Source organism: Ranitomeya variabilis, chromosome 1 (genome assembly GCF_051348905.1).
Source record: "Ranitomeya variabilis isolate aRanVar5 chromosome 1, aRanVar5.hap1, whole genome shotgun sequence".
In the NCBI taxonomy this organism is placed as follows: Eukaryota; Metazoa; Chordata; class Amphibia; order Anura; family Dendrobatidae; genus Ranitomeya; species Ranitomeya variabilis.
Window position 1 is genome coordinate 220,226,354 of NC_135232.1, and position 15,943 is coordinate 220,242,296.

The following is a 15,943-nucleotide window of genomic DNA, read 5'->3' on the forward strand; positions in this document are numbered from 1 at the left end:
GTAATTCTCTTTATAGTCAAAATATCCTGAATTCCTGATCACTGTTAGAATCAGGCGCGGTGAGGTGATCGAAGATGGGTAGGATGCGTAACTCAGGAATATATAGATATATATGTATTTCCAGAGGTGTCCGGAGGGAAAGTCTGAGACGCCCTCCTCCTTTCGCGGAGTACCGCGATTTTGGGTTGTCCCAGCGGGGGACAGGTAAACCTAGTGGAATAGACTATACGGCCGCTCTAGTACTATGCACGACAAAGTAAGGATATTTAGCTCTAAAGGAGAATCAGTTTCCGTGGAAGAAGAAGAAGACTTTGAATTTGTGTGATGAATCTGATACGGTTAGCCCAAAGACTGGGAAAATATCTCAATCATTGGTTTTTCTAAGGTGTTCTGGCATGTGAATTGTGTGATGAAGGTTTTGTAGAAATTAATTAAGTCTGAGAACTGCTGTATTCTGTTTCTGTGTGAAATTTCTAAGATACCAGATGGGAGGGGTCAAACAGCTGCGCTATTGCTTTCTTCTTTCTGTGCGGAGGAATGCTGCGATTTCCTTATCTCTGTGTCCCTGGAATGGAGGGGGCACATAGCTGCGTTCTCTCTGTATTTTCTTGGTGTAGTACGTGCTGGAAGATCTGTGTTTTGTTTAAAGCACCTTCAAGTTGAGTGGTTGATATATAGCAAATTGAGGATCAACAGAGGATGTGAATTCTGATTGTTTTTGGGACGTTGAAAAAGGAAAGTTGTCTATTACTATGACAAAAAACTGGATGTTTTGTGGTACTAGAAGGAACTGAGAAAGTGACTGAGATTAATGTGTCTGGAAAGCAAATAATTAAAAATTTGGGACAGGGGGTCTCCCTGCTAGATAATATGGTCCCCCCCCAGGAAATTAAGCCTCTACTCCCGACTGTAAGCCCTATGCTCCTTAACCCCAAGGCACCAATATATCCTGGGCTGCCGAGAAGTTCTATGGGCGTCTTATGGTAGTATTTAAAGATCTGGGATTCTCATTGTAACAAAGCCCATTCACACCTTTTTGTAGTAGCTTTAATGTCTGGCCTTAAATCTGAATTGAAAGAGGCAATAATGTCAGTCAGACCCGATATTGAGACTTCCACTCTGGATGATGCATTAAAAGTAGTAAGAAAAAAAAAAAAAGTTTTCAGAACTTAGCCCATTCTGCATCAGCAGGGAAATCAAAAGGTTAAACCAGTAGCCGCAGCGATTCCTGCTCCAATCTCAGCCCCCCCCCTCACAGCTGCAAGGACGCTGCTCTGTTCCTTATCAGTGGCCCACGTAACAGACTCCAGCTCCTGCCCTCCTCCCATACACAAATCCAGTCCCATACACCAATATCCCTTTTAACCCTATGTCTGGGAATCTCCCTCCCAAGCCCTGCCATGTCAATTCTCACATCAAGAGCTTGTTTTAATCGGTGTAGATGGCAGACCCAATAAATATACTCTCTCAAAACCCTGTGGGACCTTTCCCTGAGGTTACTGCTCAGTTCCTAATCTCTCCTATATGTCTGGTAAATTTACTGGGGGCAGATTTATTATCACAGTTCCGCTCCAGAATACAATTCCAAGATGATGGTCAGATGGTCCTTACGTTATATAACCCCTATGCAGATGAATATAATGTGGATGATCTTTTGTTGTGTGCACGAACAGAGCAGGAAGCCATTGCTGCCACTGTTAGCCTCCTCGAGAATATCTGGCAGATCTGAACTGTCGGGTTTCGGCTTCGAGACTTCGGTTCTGCCTTGGTCAAGTGATATTTTTGGGTCACTGTCTCCTTCAGGGTGTCAGACACCTCACAAAAGAAAGAAAAATAGCCGTCAGTTCCCTTCCTTTTCCGAAAGAGGAGACTTAACTCCAGCATTTTCTTGGACTATGTACTTATTGTCATCAGTGGATACCGGACGCATCCCGCATAATGCAACCTCTCTACAATGCCCTGAAAGACGGTTCAAGATATGTTGATGATTTTGGCAGATTCCACACCGGATACGCTGTTACTACGGAAGATACTGTAGTGCATGCAGCTGCACTCCCTCCCTTACTGTCAGCAAAAGCAGAACTTCAGGCTCTGTCTACTGCATGTGTTCTGGCCAAAGACAGGCGGGCTAATATATACACGGACTTACAGTATGCATTTGGTATTGCTCATGATTTCGGAGCCCTATGGGCCAATAGAGGGTTTATTACCACCGCTGGGACTCCAGTGGAGACTGCTGAAGCTGTTAAAACCCTCATGGACTCAATCAAATTACCTATCCAGGTGGCCATTATCAAAGTTAAGGCACACGGTCCTAAGAACAGTCCACAGACTGTTGGTAACGCCTTTGCGGATATGCAAGCAAAAGCTGCTAATCTCCTACCCGTTGAACCGACCATATCAACTATGGTGACCACACGCTCTCAGCGTAAACAGTTACAAGAAACACTGACTGTACAGGAACCTGATGATCCACGACAGACTGAGGTTTTCTTTCGGACCCCGCGAGACCGCTTAATGACGATGCAGAGAATGTCTCCAAAGGAAGAAGTGAAGCAGTGGAAGGCTGATGGAGCACGTATGGACATGGTCTCTGGAAAAAGGTCCAACTTGTGTGTCTCCCTAAGCAGATGTACCCTGCTATTGCCACGTGGGCACATGGGCCCACACATCGAGGAAAAAAATGTACAAAAATTCTACTGGGCTCCAGGTATTTCTACAGTCCTGACAGCACTCAACCATGCATGTAATATCTGTCAGACCTGCAATCCCGGTCATCTTCAACGTGTACTCCCAAAGCACCTTGCTAAGCCCGACTATCCCTTCCAAAGGCTCCAAGTGGACCACATCACGTTGCCTAAGTCTGGAAGGTATGAATATTGTCTGGTGGTTGTCGACATGTTCTCCAGTTGGCCGAAAGCATTTTCCGTTACCAACATGACTGCAAAGACTACAGCGAAGAAACTGGTGATGGAAGTCATATGGAGATATGGTGTTCCAGAAGTCATTGAAAGTGACCAAGGCCTGGCCTTTTCTTCTTATGTGTATCAGGAGGTTCTGACAATGCTTGGATCCATTGTAGCCCTCCATACTCTCCACAATCCAGTGGGAAAGTTGAGAGGCTGAACAGCACACTGAAGGGACAATTGACCAAAATGATGCAGGAGACTACGGCTCCATGGCCAGAGCTCTTACCCATTGTACTGTACCACATTTGCACTACCCCTAAGGCAAAACATGGCCTGTCCCCATATGAGATACTGTTTGGTGCTAGGCCCCCAGTTGCAAATTTCTAGTCTCAGTAGTTGTCAGAAGAAACTGACCGTGCTGTTCAATATGTTATTCAGCTTAGTAAAAATCTTGCTAACACCCATGTTTTAGTTTCTTCTTCCCTTCCAGAATCAGCAGAAACCGACACTTGTCACAACTTGAAGTCTGGTGGATTTTGTGGTCGTGAAAAGCCATGTCAGAAAATACAGACTAGAATCCTTGTATGACCGTCCCTACCAAGTCCTCATTACTCCTATGTCAGTAAAGCTGGAAGGAAGGCCGACGTGGATCCACGTATCGCACTGCAAGCTGGTCCAACAGACTAGTAGCAAATAAGGGGACATGTTTTGGTTTTTCGCATTTTCTATATTATTGGTAACCACATGGGACAGCCCAAATTCCCCAACATTCTTGAATAATAAGTTTGTACAATATCATGAAAGATTAGTAGTACAGATGGGTATAGCCAATAAAATTGTCAGTTCTATTTTCATTTACCCTATGATTACACAAATGTGGGATAAATTGGTTAGGGCCACAGATTTTCTAGATGATCAAATTTGGGATATATTGGATATACTTAATACTACTGTTGTTGTCCAAAGCCAACTTATCATAGTCACTAATTAATATACTATAGTACTGGATTACTTAACAGCAGCACAGGGTGGTATGTGTCAGGTAATTGGACCCGCTTGCTGTCATTATATAGATCCCAATAGCACTATGAAGTTAAAGTTAGAGGATATTCAAAGACTCAGAGATTAATATAATAAAGACAATGACCGTAATAAGGACAGTTGGTGAGCAGACACCTTCTCCTTTTCTTAATCTAGCCAATTGGTTTGAGGTACTTGGGGGCTGGATAGCTGGAATCTTGCAAAGTTTGTTACATATTGTTGCCTTTATCCTTGTTCCTTGTTATGTATGTAATACTAAAACTTGTTCTTTGGTGTATTTCTGTATGTATTAGGAAATTCTGCACTAAGACAACTAAGGATGAAACCAAAAGCGTTGCCACCCCTGCTCTTCTCTACACCGATTTCACAAACTTATCTGAGGAAGATGTTGAAGCCAAGCGCATGGCTATCTTCAAAAGATCCCCACTACTGTTATCAATAATTGTTAATCGTAAATTCTAGTATACAGGGGGGACGGGTACGCTGCAACAGCCATGGCTGGTAACATGGCACCAGCCATGTGAAGACCAGTACCCCTCGAGCTTATAGCTCTGCTAATGACCTCAGGTTAGCATCCTCAATAATCAGAACCTCCCACTCCCGTCTCCAAGACTTTACACGTGCGGCGCCGATTCTTTGGAATGCACTACCTAGGTTAATACAATTAATCCCCAATCCCCACAGTTTTAAGCGTGCCCTAAAAACTCATTTGTTCAGATTGGCCTACCGCCTCAACGCATTAACCTAATTATCCCTGTGTGGCCTATTAATAAAAAAACAACAACATAATCACGTTCCTCCATCTTCTCATACACTTTATGCAGTTAATAGCCTCTGTGTCTGTACTGTTACATACTTAGGCAGTTAACTGGTTCATGCAGCTTTACATGAACACCCGAGCCTTACACTATGGCTGGTCCAAATAACTAAAGCAATTGTTACCATCCACCTCTCGTGTCTCCCCTTTTCCTCATAGATTGTAAGCTTGCGAGCAGGGCCCTCATTCCTACTGGTATCTGTTTTGAACTGTGATTTCTGTTATGCTGTAATGTCTATTGTCTGTATAAGTCCCCTCTATAAGTTGTAAAGCGCTGCGGAATATGTTGGCGCTATATAAATAAAATTATTATTATTATTATTATTAGTACCTCTGATGCTGGACATTAATTAACAAAATTTATCTAGGGGGGAATGTAGGGGGACAAATTAAGAAAGATTCTCCATTTTGTGCTTTTCGACTCCATTTTGCTGTTCTAAGATAAATTTTGTTAGTAGGCTAAAGTTTACAGCTGTTATGAGACCTTGATTGTTGCAATCTAAACAGAACATGAGACTGAGGGTGTATTGTTCCACGAAACTTTGACGCACAGACTGTTCCTGCTTTCTTATAGGTTAAGAACTGTGAGCGTGTTCTTATGCTGATTGGTTGAAGTATAATTTCTATGACTATGAAAAGTCATACACAATAAACGGGGGCCAGAGAGATCTGCTCGATCCCCCATACAGAGGCACACGTCTCCGTCTGGTCATTTTCAGTTGCCGGCAACGCCTTGTAGATTAATTTGGAAATCACTGAGTTAACTGTGAAGGATCACTTTAGATCCTCCCTCAACAGCGTCGCAAGGAGAGACGTACCCAGGGTCTCTGTTTCTACTGCGGTAGTGCTTCCCACTTGCTGCGTGGTTGCCCTGAAAGGCTGGAAAACTCCTCTGCCTAGGACAGGTTAAGAGAGGCCTCCCTAGGTGTCCTTGTTTCCTCTCTACCTTTGACCCTTTCTGTTTTATTTGTCCTCAATCAGAAACGTTTTTCCGAGGTCGCGTATGTGAATTCGGGCGCGGCAGGTAATTTTGTCAGTCTTGAAGTGGTTCGGAGGCTTCGCATTCCAGTTCTTACTTTGGCCACTCCCCGTCTTATTGCATCATTGGACGGCAGACCTTTGCAAGAGGCCATCACCATGGTTACTGAGGAGGTTGAGTTACAAATTGGAGCTCTTCATCACGAGAAGATTGCTTTTTATGTACTACCTAACCTTTCCCATGCTCTATTGCTCGGGTTGCCATGGCTTCGTACTCATGAGCCTACCCTTGATTGGTGTTCGGGAGACGTTCTTCGCTGGGGATCTACTTGCCAAGAACAGGCTTACTTTCCATTTGTCCAGTCGCTCCTTCTCAGTCTACTGCTGTTCCCGCAGGATTACCTTCTCCTTATTGGTCCTTCGCAGACATCTTCAACAAACAGGAGGTTGAGAGTCTTCCTCCTCATCTTCCTTACGATTGCCCGATTGAGCTTCTCCCTGGTAGTACATCACCTAGAGGTAGAATCTACCCACTTTCGCCTGCAGAGACCCAGGCGATGTCCGAGTACATCCAGGAGAATCTGGCCAAAGGAATCATCCGGAAATCTTCTCCTGCAGGAGCAGGATTTTTCTTCGTTAAGAAGACGGTACCCTTCGCCCTTGTATAGACTACCGTGGGTTAAATAACATTACAGTCAAGAACAAGTATCCTCTCCCTCTCATCCCGGAATGCTTTGACCGACTTAGAGGAGCTCGTATCTTCACCAAACTTGACCTGCGGGGTGCTTACAACTTGGTTCGTATCCGCCCGGGTGATGAGTGGAAGACCGCCTTTAACACCCGGGACGGCCACTATGAATACTTGGTCATGCCTTTCGGCCTCTGCAATGCCCCCGCAGTATTCCAAGAATTCGTTAACGATATCTTTCGAGATCTTCTCTACTCCTGTGTAGTTGTATACCTGGATGACATCCTTGTATTTTCGACTGATCTACCATCTCATCGAAAGTGTTCGCATGGTCTCTACAACGTCTAAGAGAGAATCACCTTTACGCCAAATATGAAAAATGTATTTTTGAGCAGACTTCTTTGCCTTTCCTCAGATACATTATCTCTGATTCTGGTCTTAAAATGGATCCCGAAAAAGTGAATGCTATTGTGAATTGGCCACAACCCTGTGGGGTGAAGGCCATCCAACGATTTCTTGGATTCGCCAATTATTATAGGCAATTTATATCCCATTTCTCCTCCGTAATCCAGCCTCTTTCCTCTCTCACCCGAAAAAGTTCCAACTCGAAAGTGTGGACTCCGGAGGCGGAGAGGGCCTTTGAATCTCTTAAACAGTCTTTTTCCACCGCTCCGGTCTTGCATCATCCGGAGGTAAACAAACCTTTCATTCTGGAGGTGGACGCATCCTCCACGGGGGCCGGAGCAGTGCTCTCTCAACGGACTGCTGTAGGTCGAATGGCTCCCTGTGGCTTCTTCTCTAAAGCGTTTTCAACATCCGAACGTAACTATACTATTGGAGATCGCGAGTTGCTAGCCATTAAGTTGGCTTTAGAAGAGTGGAGGTATCTGCTGGAGGGTTCCGTACATCCATGTGTTATATACTCCGACCATAAGAACCTTGCCTATGTTCAAACTGCACAGAGATTTAATCCTCGACAAGCCAGATGGTCCCTGTTCTTTGCCCGTTTTGAGTTCGAGTTACGTTTCCGACTGGGTAAGAGGAATGTCAAAGCAGACGCGCTGTCAAGGTCTTTTCAGCCAATGGATATAGAGGAGGAACCAGCATACATCTTGGATCCTTCCAAAGTTATTTCCGTGGCTCCCTTGAAGATGATTTGTCCTCCACCGGGTAAGACCCTAGTACCGGAGAGTAACAGAGAGAGGGTGTTACATTGGGGCCACTCTTCTAAATTGGCTGGTCCCGCGGGATTCAATAAGACTTTTCTTCTCATCTCTCGCTATTATTGGTGGCCTAAGTTACGTCTGGACTTCAAAGAATTTGTTGCATCTTGTTCTTCTTGCGCTAAGAACAAAGTTCCTAGACAGTTACCTTTTGGGACTCTGCTACCTCTTCCAGTTCCGTCTGCGCCATGGCAGCATATTGCCATGGATTTCATTACCAACCTACCAAGTTCTTCTGGCTGTACAGTCATCCTTGTGGTTGTTGACCGGTTCTCCAAAATGGCTCATTTTGTTCCTCTGCCCGGCTTACCCTCTGCACCTGAGTTGGCGACAGTTTTCATCTCAAACATCTTCAAACTCCATGGCTTCCCTCAGCACATCGTGTCCGACAGAGGAGTTCAATTTACGTCTCGTTTTTGGAGGGCTTTATGCAAACTCTTGAAGGTGTCTCTAGATTTCTCTTCCGCATATCACCCACAAACTAATGGTCAAGCTGAGCGAACTAATCAGATTTTGGCTGCTTATCTACGACACTTCTCCAATGCCCATCAAGATGACTGGGTCAGTCTGCTTCCGTGGGCTGAGTTTGCTTACAATAATCACTCCAGTGAGGCATCTGCAAAATCTCCTTTCTTCATTGTTTTTGGACAACACCCTGGTGTGCCCCTTCCAGTCTCTCCTGCCTCTGGCGTTCCTGCAGCCGATTCGCTGTCTTTGAGTTTTTCCACGATTTGGGGTGAAGTGAGAGAAGCACTCAATAAAGCAGCTTTGAAAATGAAAAGACATGCCGACAAAAGGTGTTTGGATTCTCCTCCTTTTATGTCTGGCAACAAAGTCTGGCTTTCTTCGAAATTCATCAGACTCAAGATACCGTCCTACAAGCTTGGTCCACGCTACATTGGTCCCTTTGAAATTCTGAGTCGAGTCAACGATGTCGCTTACAAGCTGAAGTTGCCTGCCTCGCTCCGTATTCCCAATACCTTCCATGTGTCTCTACTTAAACCCGCTGTTTTTAACCGCTTCCATCCTCCCTCTTGTACCTCTTCTCTACCTGTCTGTGCTGATAACATATTTGAGGTTAAGGATATTGTAGCTCAGAAAAAGGTTTGTGGAAAAGATTTTTTTTTGATTGATTGGAGGGGTTTTGGTCCTGAGGAGAGGTCCTGGGAACCTATAGAGAATATCAATGCTCCTCGTATCCTAAACAAATTTTTTTCTAGTCAGGGTAAGGGGAGTAGTAAGGGAGGGGGTACTGTTACTGCTCCTGTCACTGGGTGCCGCCGCCGCTCCTCCTCCAGGTTCCAGCGCGCCAGCCTCTCATCCGATGCAGTGTTCCATCCTCCTGCCGCTGCGCGTTCCTGCCGTTCCTCTTCCAGGTCACAGTAAGCTCGTCCTCAGATTGTCCCTGCACTTCCGGTACCTCGCTCTGTCAGGGGCGTCCGGTGTTTGCGCAGGCGCTCTGGGATCATCAAGGGGCGCATGCGTTCCTCTGCTATACCTCCTTCCCCGGAACTCTCCAGTGACAGCCAATCCGGATAAGACTTCTCCTATAAGAGGCTGACCTTCCTGCTGTGCTATGCCTGATTGTCATATAGCCTCCGCTTGTGCATCTGGCCCATTCGCTCTACCTGTGCTCTCAGTCTTTTGTGTACTGCGTAGTCCGAGCTCGTTTCCCCTTGTCCTGCCTGCTTCGTCCCTGTGTTGTTTGTTTTTTCCCGCTACCCCACCGTACTTATTTAGCCTCTCTTTATTTCTTTTTCCCTGCAGCCTTCTCCTGTCTCGGCTCCCCAGCCTCTCCGGTCTGACGTCTATCTTCCTGGTCCAGAGGTTCGGTCCTGCCTTCCCAGTTTTCCTTTGTTGTTCTCACCCTTTTTGGCCTTTTCCCCTCAGTCCTTGTTTCCTCTCTCTAGAGCCGCCCCTCTTGGTACAGCCACTGTGGTTTTGGCTCCTCTGGGCTTGCCCCTGACGGTCCCTGTATAGGGGTCAGTTCCTTAAGGTCAGCTCGCCCAGGGGTAGGTCTTTTCCACAGTCCAGAGGGTCCACTCTCTTCCCTACACCTACGCGCTACAGTTTGCGCCACAGCTACAGTGTGCTGCCTTATTTATTTGACTGTGTACGAGTTGGTGACTCTAGGTTCAGCACCTGTTCACACTTGATCTATGTTTGGATGTGACGGTCAGTTTTTTGAAATTTGTATTCACTAGCCTTCTGACCGAGCACTCCGCCTCTTAGCCACAGCTGTTTTAATCACAGCAGGTCTATTACCCCTCCACAGAGAGAGAGGAATTTAGTCTAAGAAGAGGTTTCACAGGTACCCATTCAGATGAAGACGTTTATTCTCAGCGAGGAAAGGAAAGTCTAGGACCTGGTATACGAGAGATGCCCTAATGTGGCTACCAGGTACACATAAATTGGCCATTTTATGCGCTAAACGCTCTCATTTTTCATATTTCTAGTGCAGTAATGCAGTTCAACTTTCAAATTTCATGTTTGCATATTTTAGCGCTACAGTGTGCTGCCTTATTTATTTGACTGTGTACGAGTTGGTGACTCTAGGTTCAGCACCTGTTCACACTTGATCTATGTTTGGATGTGACGTTCAGTTTTTTGAAATTTCAAAACCCTTACTATGACATACAAAGCCATCCACAACCTGTCTCCTTCATACATCTGTGACATGGTCTCCCGTTACTTACCTACACGCAACCTTCGATCCTCTCAAGATCTCCTTCCCTGCTCCCCTCTTGTCTTTTCTTCCCACAACCGCATACAAGACTTCTCCCGTGCTTCCCCCATACTCTGGTTCTCTACCCTAACACATCAAAAAGAACCTGAAGACCCACCTCTTCCGAGAAGCCTACAGCGATCCTCAATCCACTGAACCGCCGCACAACCAACTCTACCCTCTCCTAGTGTATCTTCACCCACCCTCTGTGACTGTGAGCCCTCGTGGGCAGGGTCCTCTCACCTTCTGTACCTGTTGGTGCCTTGTTTTTTCTCATGTTTATTGTACTTTTTTATATTTGCCCCCTTTTCACATGTAAAGCGCCATGGAATAAATGGTGCCATAAAAATGTATTATTATAATAATAAGTCTGTTAAATATGATGAGATCTAGGATAGGGCCAAGTCTGTGATGTCAAGAGATGAGAGAATCTGTAGCAGGAGGGAATGGTCGACAGTGTCGAAGGCAGAAGACAGGTCCAGGAGAAGGAGGACAGAGTAGTGTCGCTTGATGACTTTAGTTAAGGCAGTTTCAGTTGAGTGATGCAGTCGGGAACCAGATTGTAACCGGTCAAAGAGGGAGCAGGAGGAGAGGTAGGAGGACAGTTCAAGATGGACATGCTGTTCCAGTATTTTTGAGGCATAAGAGAGAAGAGATATTGGGCGATAGCTAAACATAGAGGATGGGTCGAGGGAGGGCTTTTTGAGGATGGGTGTGATCGAGGCATGCTTGAAGGATGAGGGGAAGACACCATTTGTAAGTGAGAGGTTGAAGAGGTGTGTTAAGGTTGGGATGAAGACTGTGGCGAGGTTAGGGATTAGGTGGGACGGGAGCGGGTCAAGGTATATATATTTATATATAAAAAAAATTCTTAATGTATCTCATCTAATCTATGTGCCCTTTTGGATATTTTTTCCATGATTATTTGCAATTCTGGTATTGTTGTGCTTTACCTTCACATTTTTTATCATATTATCGCTATTATGGAATTTTCACATACCCCAATATAGCACTTTTTTCAAACTGGTCCATAACATCTTCCTTTTTCTGTGGTCCCCAGTTGTCTATAATCATTGAATGTTGTATATGTTTTTTCTTTTATTGTCATTTTTATCTTTCACCATTTCACTCTTGCACACAGTGCCTATTTTTTACCATTCACTTTATAATAAGGCATTTAATATCATCTATATGTGTCACATGACCTATCCTTGTTGGCTATCCATGTTCAGAGTTTTTTTTCAGTTCCCTCTATTCCCAAATGGTCTGCCATTCTTTGTCAAGGACGTGTATGCTGTTTACGTCAAGTAGTCAAATATGGATTGTGCATTCATCTAAGCCATTATGTCCGTCTCTTCTGTTTGTGCTGTGGAGCTTGGAAGCAGAGCCTGAAGCTGAGTATTTTGTCCCTTTTTCTTTGTCTATCCCGTGTTTTTCCCTTCCCCTTTGTTTTTACCATCTGCAGTGGTGAGGCTAGGGTCCTTGTCGGCCAGTGCACTAGCCATGGGTCATTGAGGTGACAGTCAGGGACTAGGCATGTGACGGCAGCAAGGGGTATGACCCGCATACGACATTAGGGGAGCGTAGGAACAAGCACAGCTTGGTGTCAGGGGGTGTCCCATCCCTTGCTCACTACATTTAGGGCCTTTCTTTCCCCATTTCCATCCTGTTGAAGCTGTATGCTGCGTCTTTCACTGGACTTACCCGTGTCCAAGAGAGACATTATTACCGACCGTACAATTTTTCTGGAGACCCTATGGCTCAAGCGGAGACTTTTTCACTCCTGATCCAGACCCTCATGGATAAGGTTACGGAGTAGTGGCCTAGGCTCAGCTGGATCCCAAATTATTTCTCCCTGACAGGTTTTCTGGAGGGAGAGATGAATTTATGGCTTTCAAGGAAGCCTGTAAATTGTATTTCAGGCTCTGCCGACATTCCTCAGGGAATGAGGAACGAGTGGGGATTGTAGTCTCTCTTCTGAAAGGTGAGCCTCAGTCCTTGGGCCTTCTCCCTGCTGACCGACTCACCATCTTTGCGGTCGGTGGACCATTTTTTTGCGGCTTTGGCACTGGTGTATGGGGATCCTGATGGAATCTCCCTGGCTGAATCTAAACTCCATAAAATCGAACTGAGGTGCCGGCCTGTCTGAAGAGTACTGCTCGGAGTTCCGGAGATGGGCCACTGACACTCAGTAGATTGACCCCGCCCTTAGAAGTAATTTTTGTCAGGGTCTGTCAGCTAGGCTTCAGGATTCTCTGGTGAAATATGCTACTCCTAGGTCGCTGGAGGCTGCCATGACCCTTGCTATCCGGGTGGATAGACACGTCAGGGAGAGACATACACTGACTCTGCCCCCTGCTGTTCTTCCTAGGGAGGACAAACTTATGCTGACAGATGAACCCATGCAGTTGGGGGGAGTCTCCTCTCAAACTATGTTGCCTGCGGTTCAACCTGGGACAGCATGTTTTTACTGTGGTCTTACTGATCATTATATTAAAGTCTGTCCATCTTGCGCAAAAATTGGTACGCTATCACAAAAGTTGTGTTCCCCTGGTTGTTTGGAGAGAGACGACCAGGGTGTGTACATTTCCTGCACTTTTTCATCTCAGTTTACAATTTCGGCTGAAATAGCGGTTGGTGGAAAAACTGAGACTATTCCGGTTCTTGTGTATAGTGGAGCTGGAGTCAGTTTGGTGGATTCTCGCTTTAACCAGACCAATAGTCTGATTACTAGGACGTGTTGCATAGTTTGGGCGCAGAAGAAACCTGTGAGAGTAGATTATATAGGGTTATTCAACTTTTATCTACACCAGAACATGAGGTACATGCATCAGCTTCTTAATACAGCATAACAGGAAGTCTATAGGACCTTTTACCAGAGAGAAAATGAAACCAAAGTACAACAAGTATATGCATTACATTCAACTAAGCATATAACAGTAACAACATCGCCATCTAGTGTCAGAAAAGTGTAAACTCCTCCTGCACACAAATAAGTCTGTATCTGCTGCATATCTGCCAACACCCTTTCTCAACAGTAAGGACTTATTCAGTTAAGCCTAATTTCTTCATCAGTCTCTGATGTCTTTCAGCATTCAATGCCTTTGTGAAAATATCTGCTGTCATATTTTCAGTTGGGCAGTACTCTAAATTTAGGATTCCGTGTTCCTGGTGCTCTCTCGAGAAGTGAATCTTTACATCAATGTGTTTAGTTCTTGGATTAACTCTTTCCATCTGAGCAAGAACTAGACATCCTTGATTGTCCTCACACATCTTTGTTGGTCCCAATTGTGGTTGTCCTAAGTCTGTTAGCAGTTGTCTTAACCATAGAACGTCTTGATTGGCATGAGCTGTGGAGACATATTCTGCTTCTGTCAACGACAGTGTTACTATAGATTGTTTCTTACTAGTCCAACTAATTGGTCCGCCTGAGAACAAGAAAAGATAGCCACTGTAGACTTTATTGGATCTCCAGCCCAGTCTACATCAACGTATCTGGTTAAAATGCATTTCTCACTTGCAGTTAGTTTCAGTTTAACAATGCTAGTCCCTTTCAAATAATAGATTACTCTCTTCACTGCATTCCAATCCATTTTGTTTGGCTTTGACACCTTCCTGCTCAAAATTCCTGCTGCTGCAATGTCTGGCCTTGAAACAGTCGCAAGATATAATAATTTTCCCATTGCCTTTCTGTATTGTTCATTATTCGGGAACAGATTCTGTTCACTATTTATTACCTTCAGATAGTTGGTTTCCAATGGAGACTTTACTGGTTTTGCATCTTTCAATCCAAATGTTTTGATTATGTCTTGAATCATGTGATTTTGATTAAGAAGGACACTCCCATCTTCTCTTTCTGTGTTCCTTTGTGCTGTTTCACATTTCCCAGATCTTTGACACTCCCAGACTATGAGAAATAAGATTCTCTGGTTTCATGAGATGAAGCTAGACCTTTTTGGTGATAATTCTAAGCTGTATGTGTGAAGAAAACCAGGCACTGATCATTACCTGCCCAATACAATCCCAACAATGAAACATGGTGGTGGCAGCATCATGCTATGGCGGTGTTTTTCAGCTGCAGGGAAAGGACGACTGTTTGTCATTGAAGGAAGCATGAATGCGGCCAAGTACAGAGATATCCTGGATGAAAACCTCTTCCAGAGTGCTCTGGACCTCAGACTTTGCAATAGGTTCACCTTCCAACAAGACAATGACCCTAAGCACACAGCTAAAATAACAAAGGAGTGGCTTCAGAACAACTCTGTGACTCTTGACTGGCCTAGCCAGAGCCCTGACCTAAACCCAATTGAGCATCTCTGGAGAGACCTGAAAATGGCCGTCCACCAACATTCACCATCCAACCTGACGGAACCAACTGTGTTTGGATGTATTTAAAATCACAGTATGGTGAAGGGCAGGGCGTTAAAGTCAGAAAAAATAGTACATAGTAAATCTGATTTGAACACCCCGCCCTTCACCATGCTGTGATTTTAATTACATCCAAACACAGTTGGTTCCGACCTTTCTATAAATGCAGGCTTTACCATGATATTAGCCATAGGTAATTGTTCACACTAGGCAGTCAGGTCAGGGACCCATCCGATCTGAGATTACCTTGACGTTTGGTGGATGGGCTCACATTTTTTGGCCAAATCTTGTGCTAAGCATCTCATGTGTTTTTTCATAGATTTCACAAGCCATTATGCTATTCACATTTCATGTAACGCACATTTCCTTGCTTTAGTACAGTTGAGTGCAGCCATTGATCTATTTGCTATCTCTGACTTTCAGTCAGTCACAAATTGGAGATGGTGGATCAGGACAGGAGCAGCGCTTGCAACAGCTGAAGATGGCAGCTGGTAAGCATAAGACTAGGGTCAGGTAACTTATATTACCATATTTTTCTGATTATAAGATGCACCGGACCATAAAACACACTCCAAATTTTGGCAGTGGAAAATAGAAAAAAAAAAAAAGATTTTAATAAGACGGGGGTCCGTTTTACAGTCCGAATTTAACTTATCTTACCCGGGGGCCAGCGGTGCTGGAGAGGGTGTCACAGGAGGCATGGTCCCTTCCTCAGGGCAACGCTGCAGGCCCTGGGTGGGAGGAGGGGTATCCCAGTGGTGCGATGTTGCAGGGACGGTGTCAGAGGTGAGGCAGAGCAGTGTGTTGCAGATATCTCAATCTACGCACACGCCATCGGAGGCAGCCATTTCCCTGAAACCCACAGCCTCAGGAAAATGGCCACTGGAGGCGACGTGTATATGTGCGCGTGTCGCCTCCGGTGGCCCACAGCTTCAGGAAAATGGCTGCTGGGAAACCAATGATGTACTCTGCTCACCATTGACACTGGCCCACAGCATCACCACACTTTTGCCGGCGACGACTCGCTGTTGAAGGGACCCTGATCCACCACAGCCGCAACCCCCAAGTAAGCCTGCATTTAGACTATAAGATGCACCCCCCATTTTCCTCCCAAAGTTTTTGGTGAAAAGTGCGTCTTATAGTCCAAAAAATATGGTAGTTGTACCACTTCAGCACTGATATAAAAAATAACAC

The 15,943-nt window shown here is 45.1% G+C and overlaps 1 protein-coding gene across 2 annotated transcripts in view; it reads right to left on the bottom strand.

The window, feature by feature from the left end:
* RAD9B (RAD9 checkpoint clamp component B) overlaps positions 1 to 15,943 on the bottom strand; it is a 138,263-nt gene that overhangs the window by 91,451 nt on the left and 30,869 nt on the right. The window lies entirely within an intron of this gene.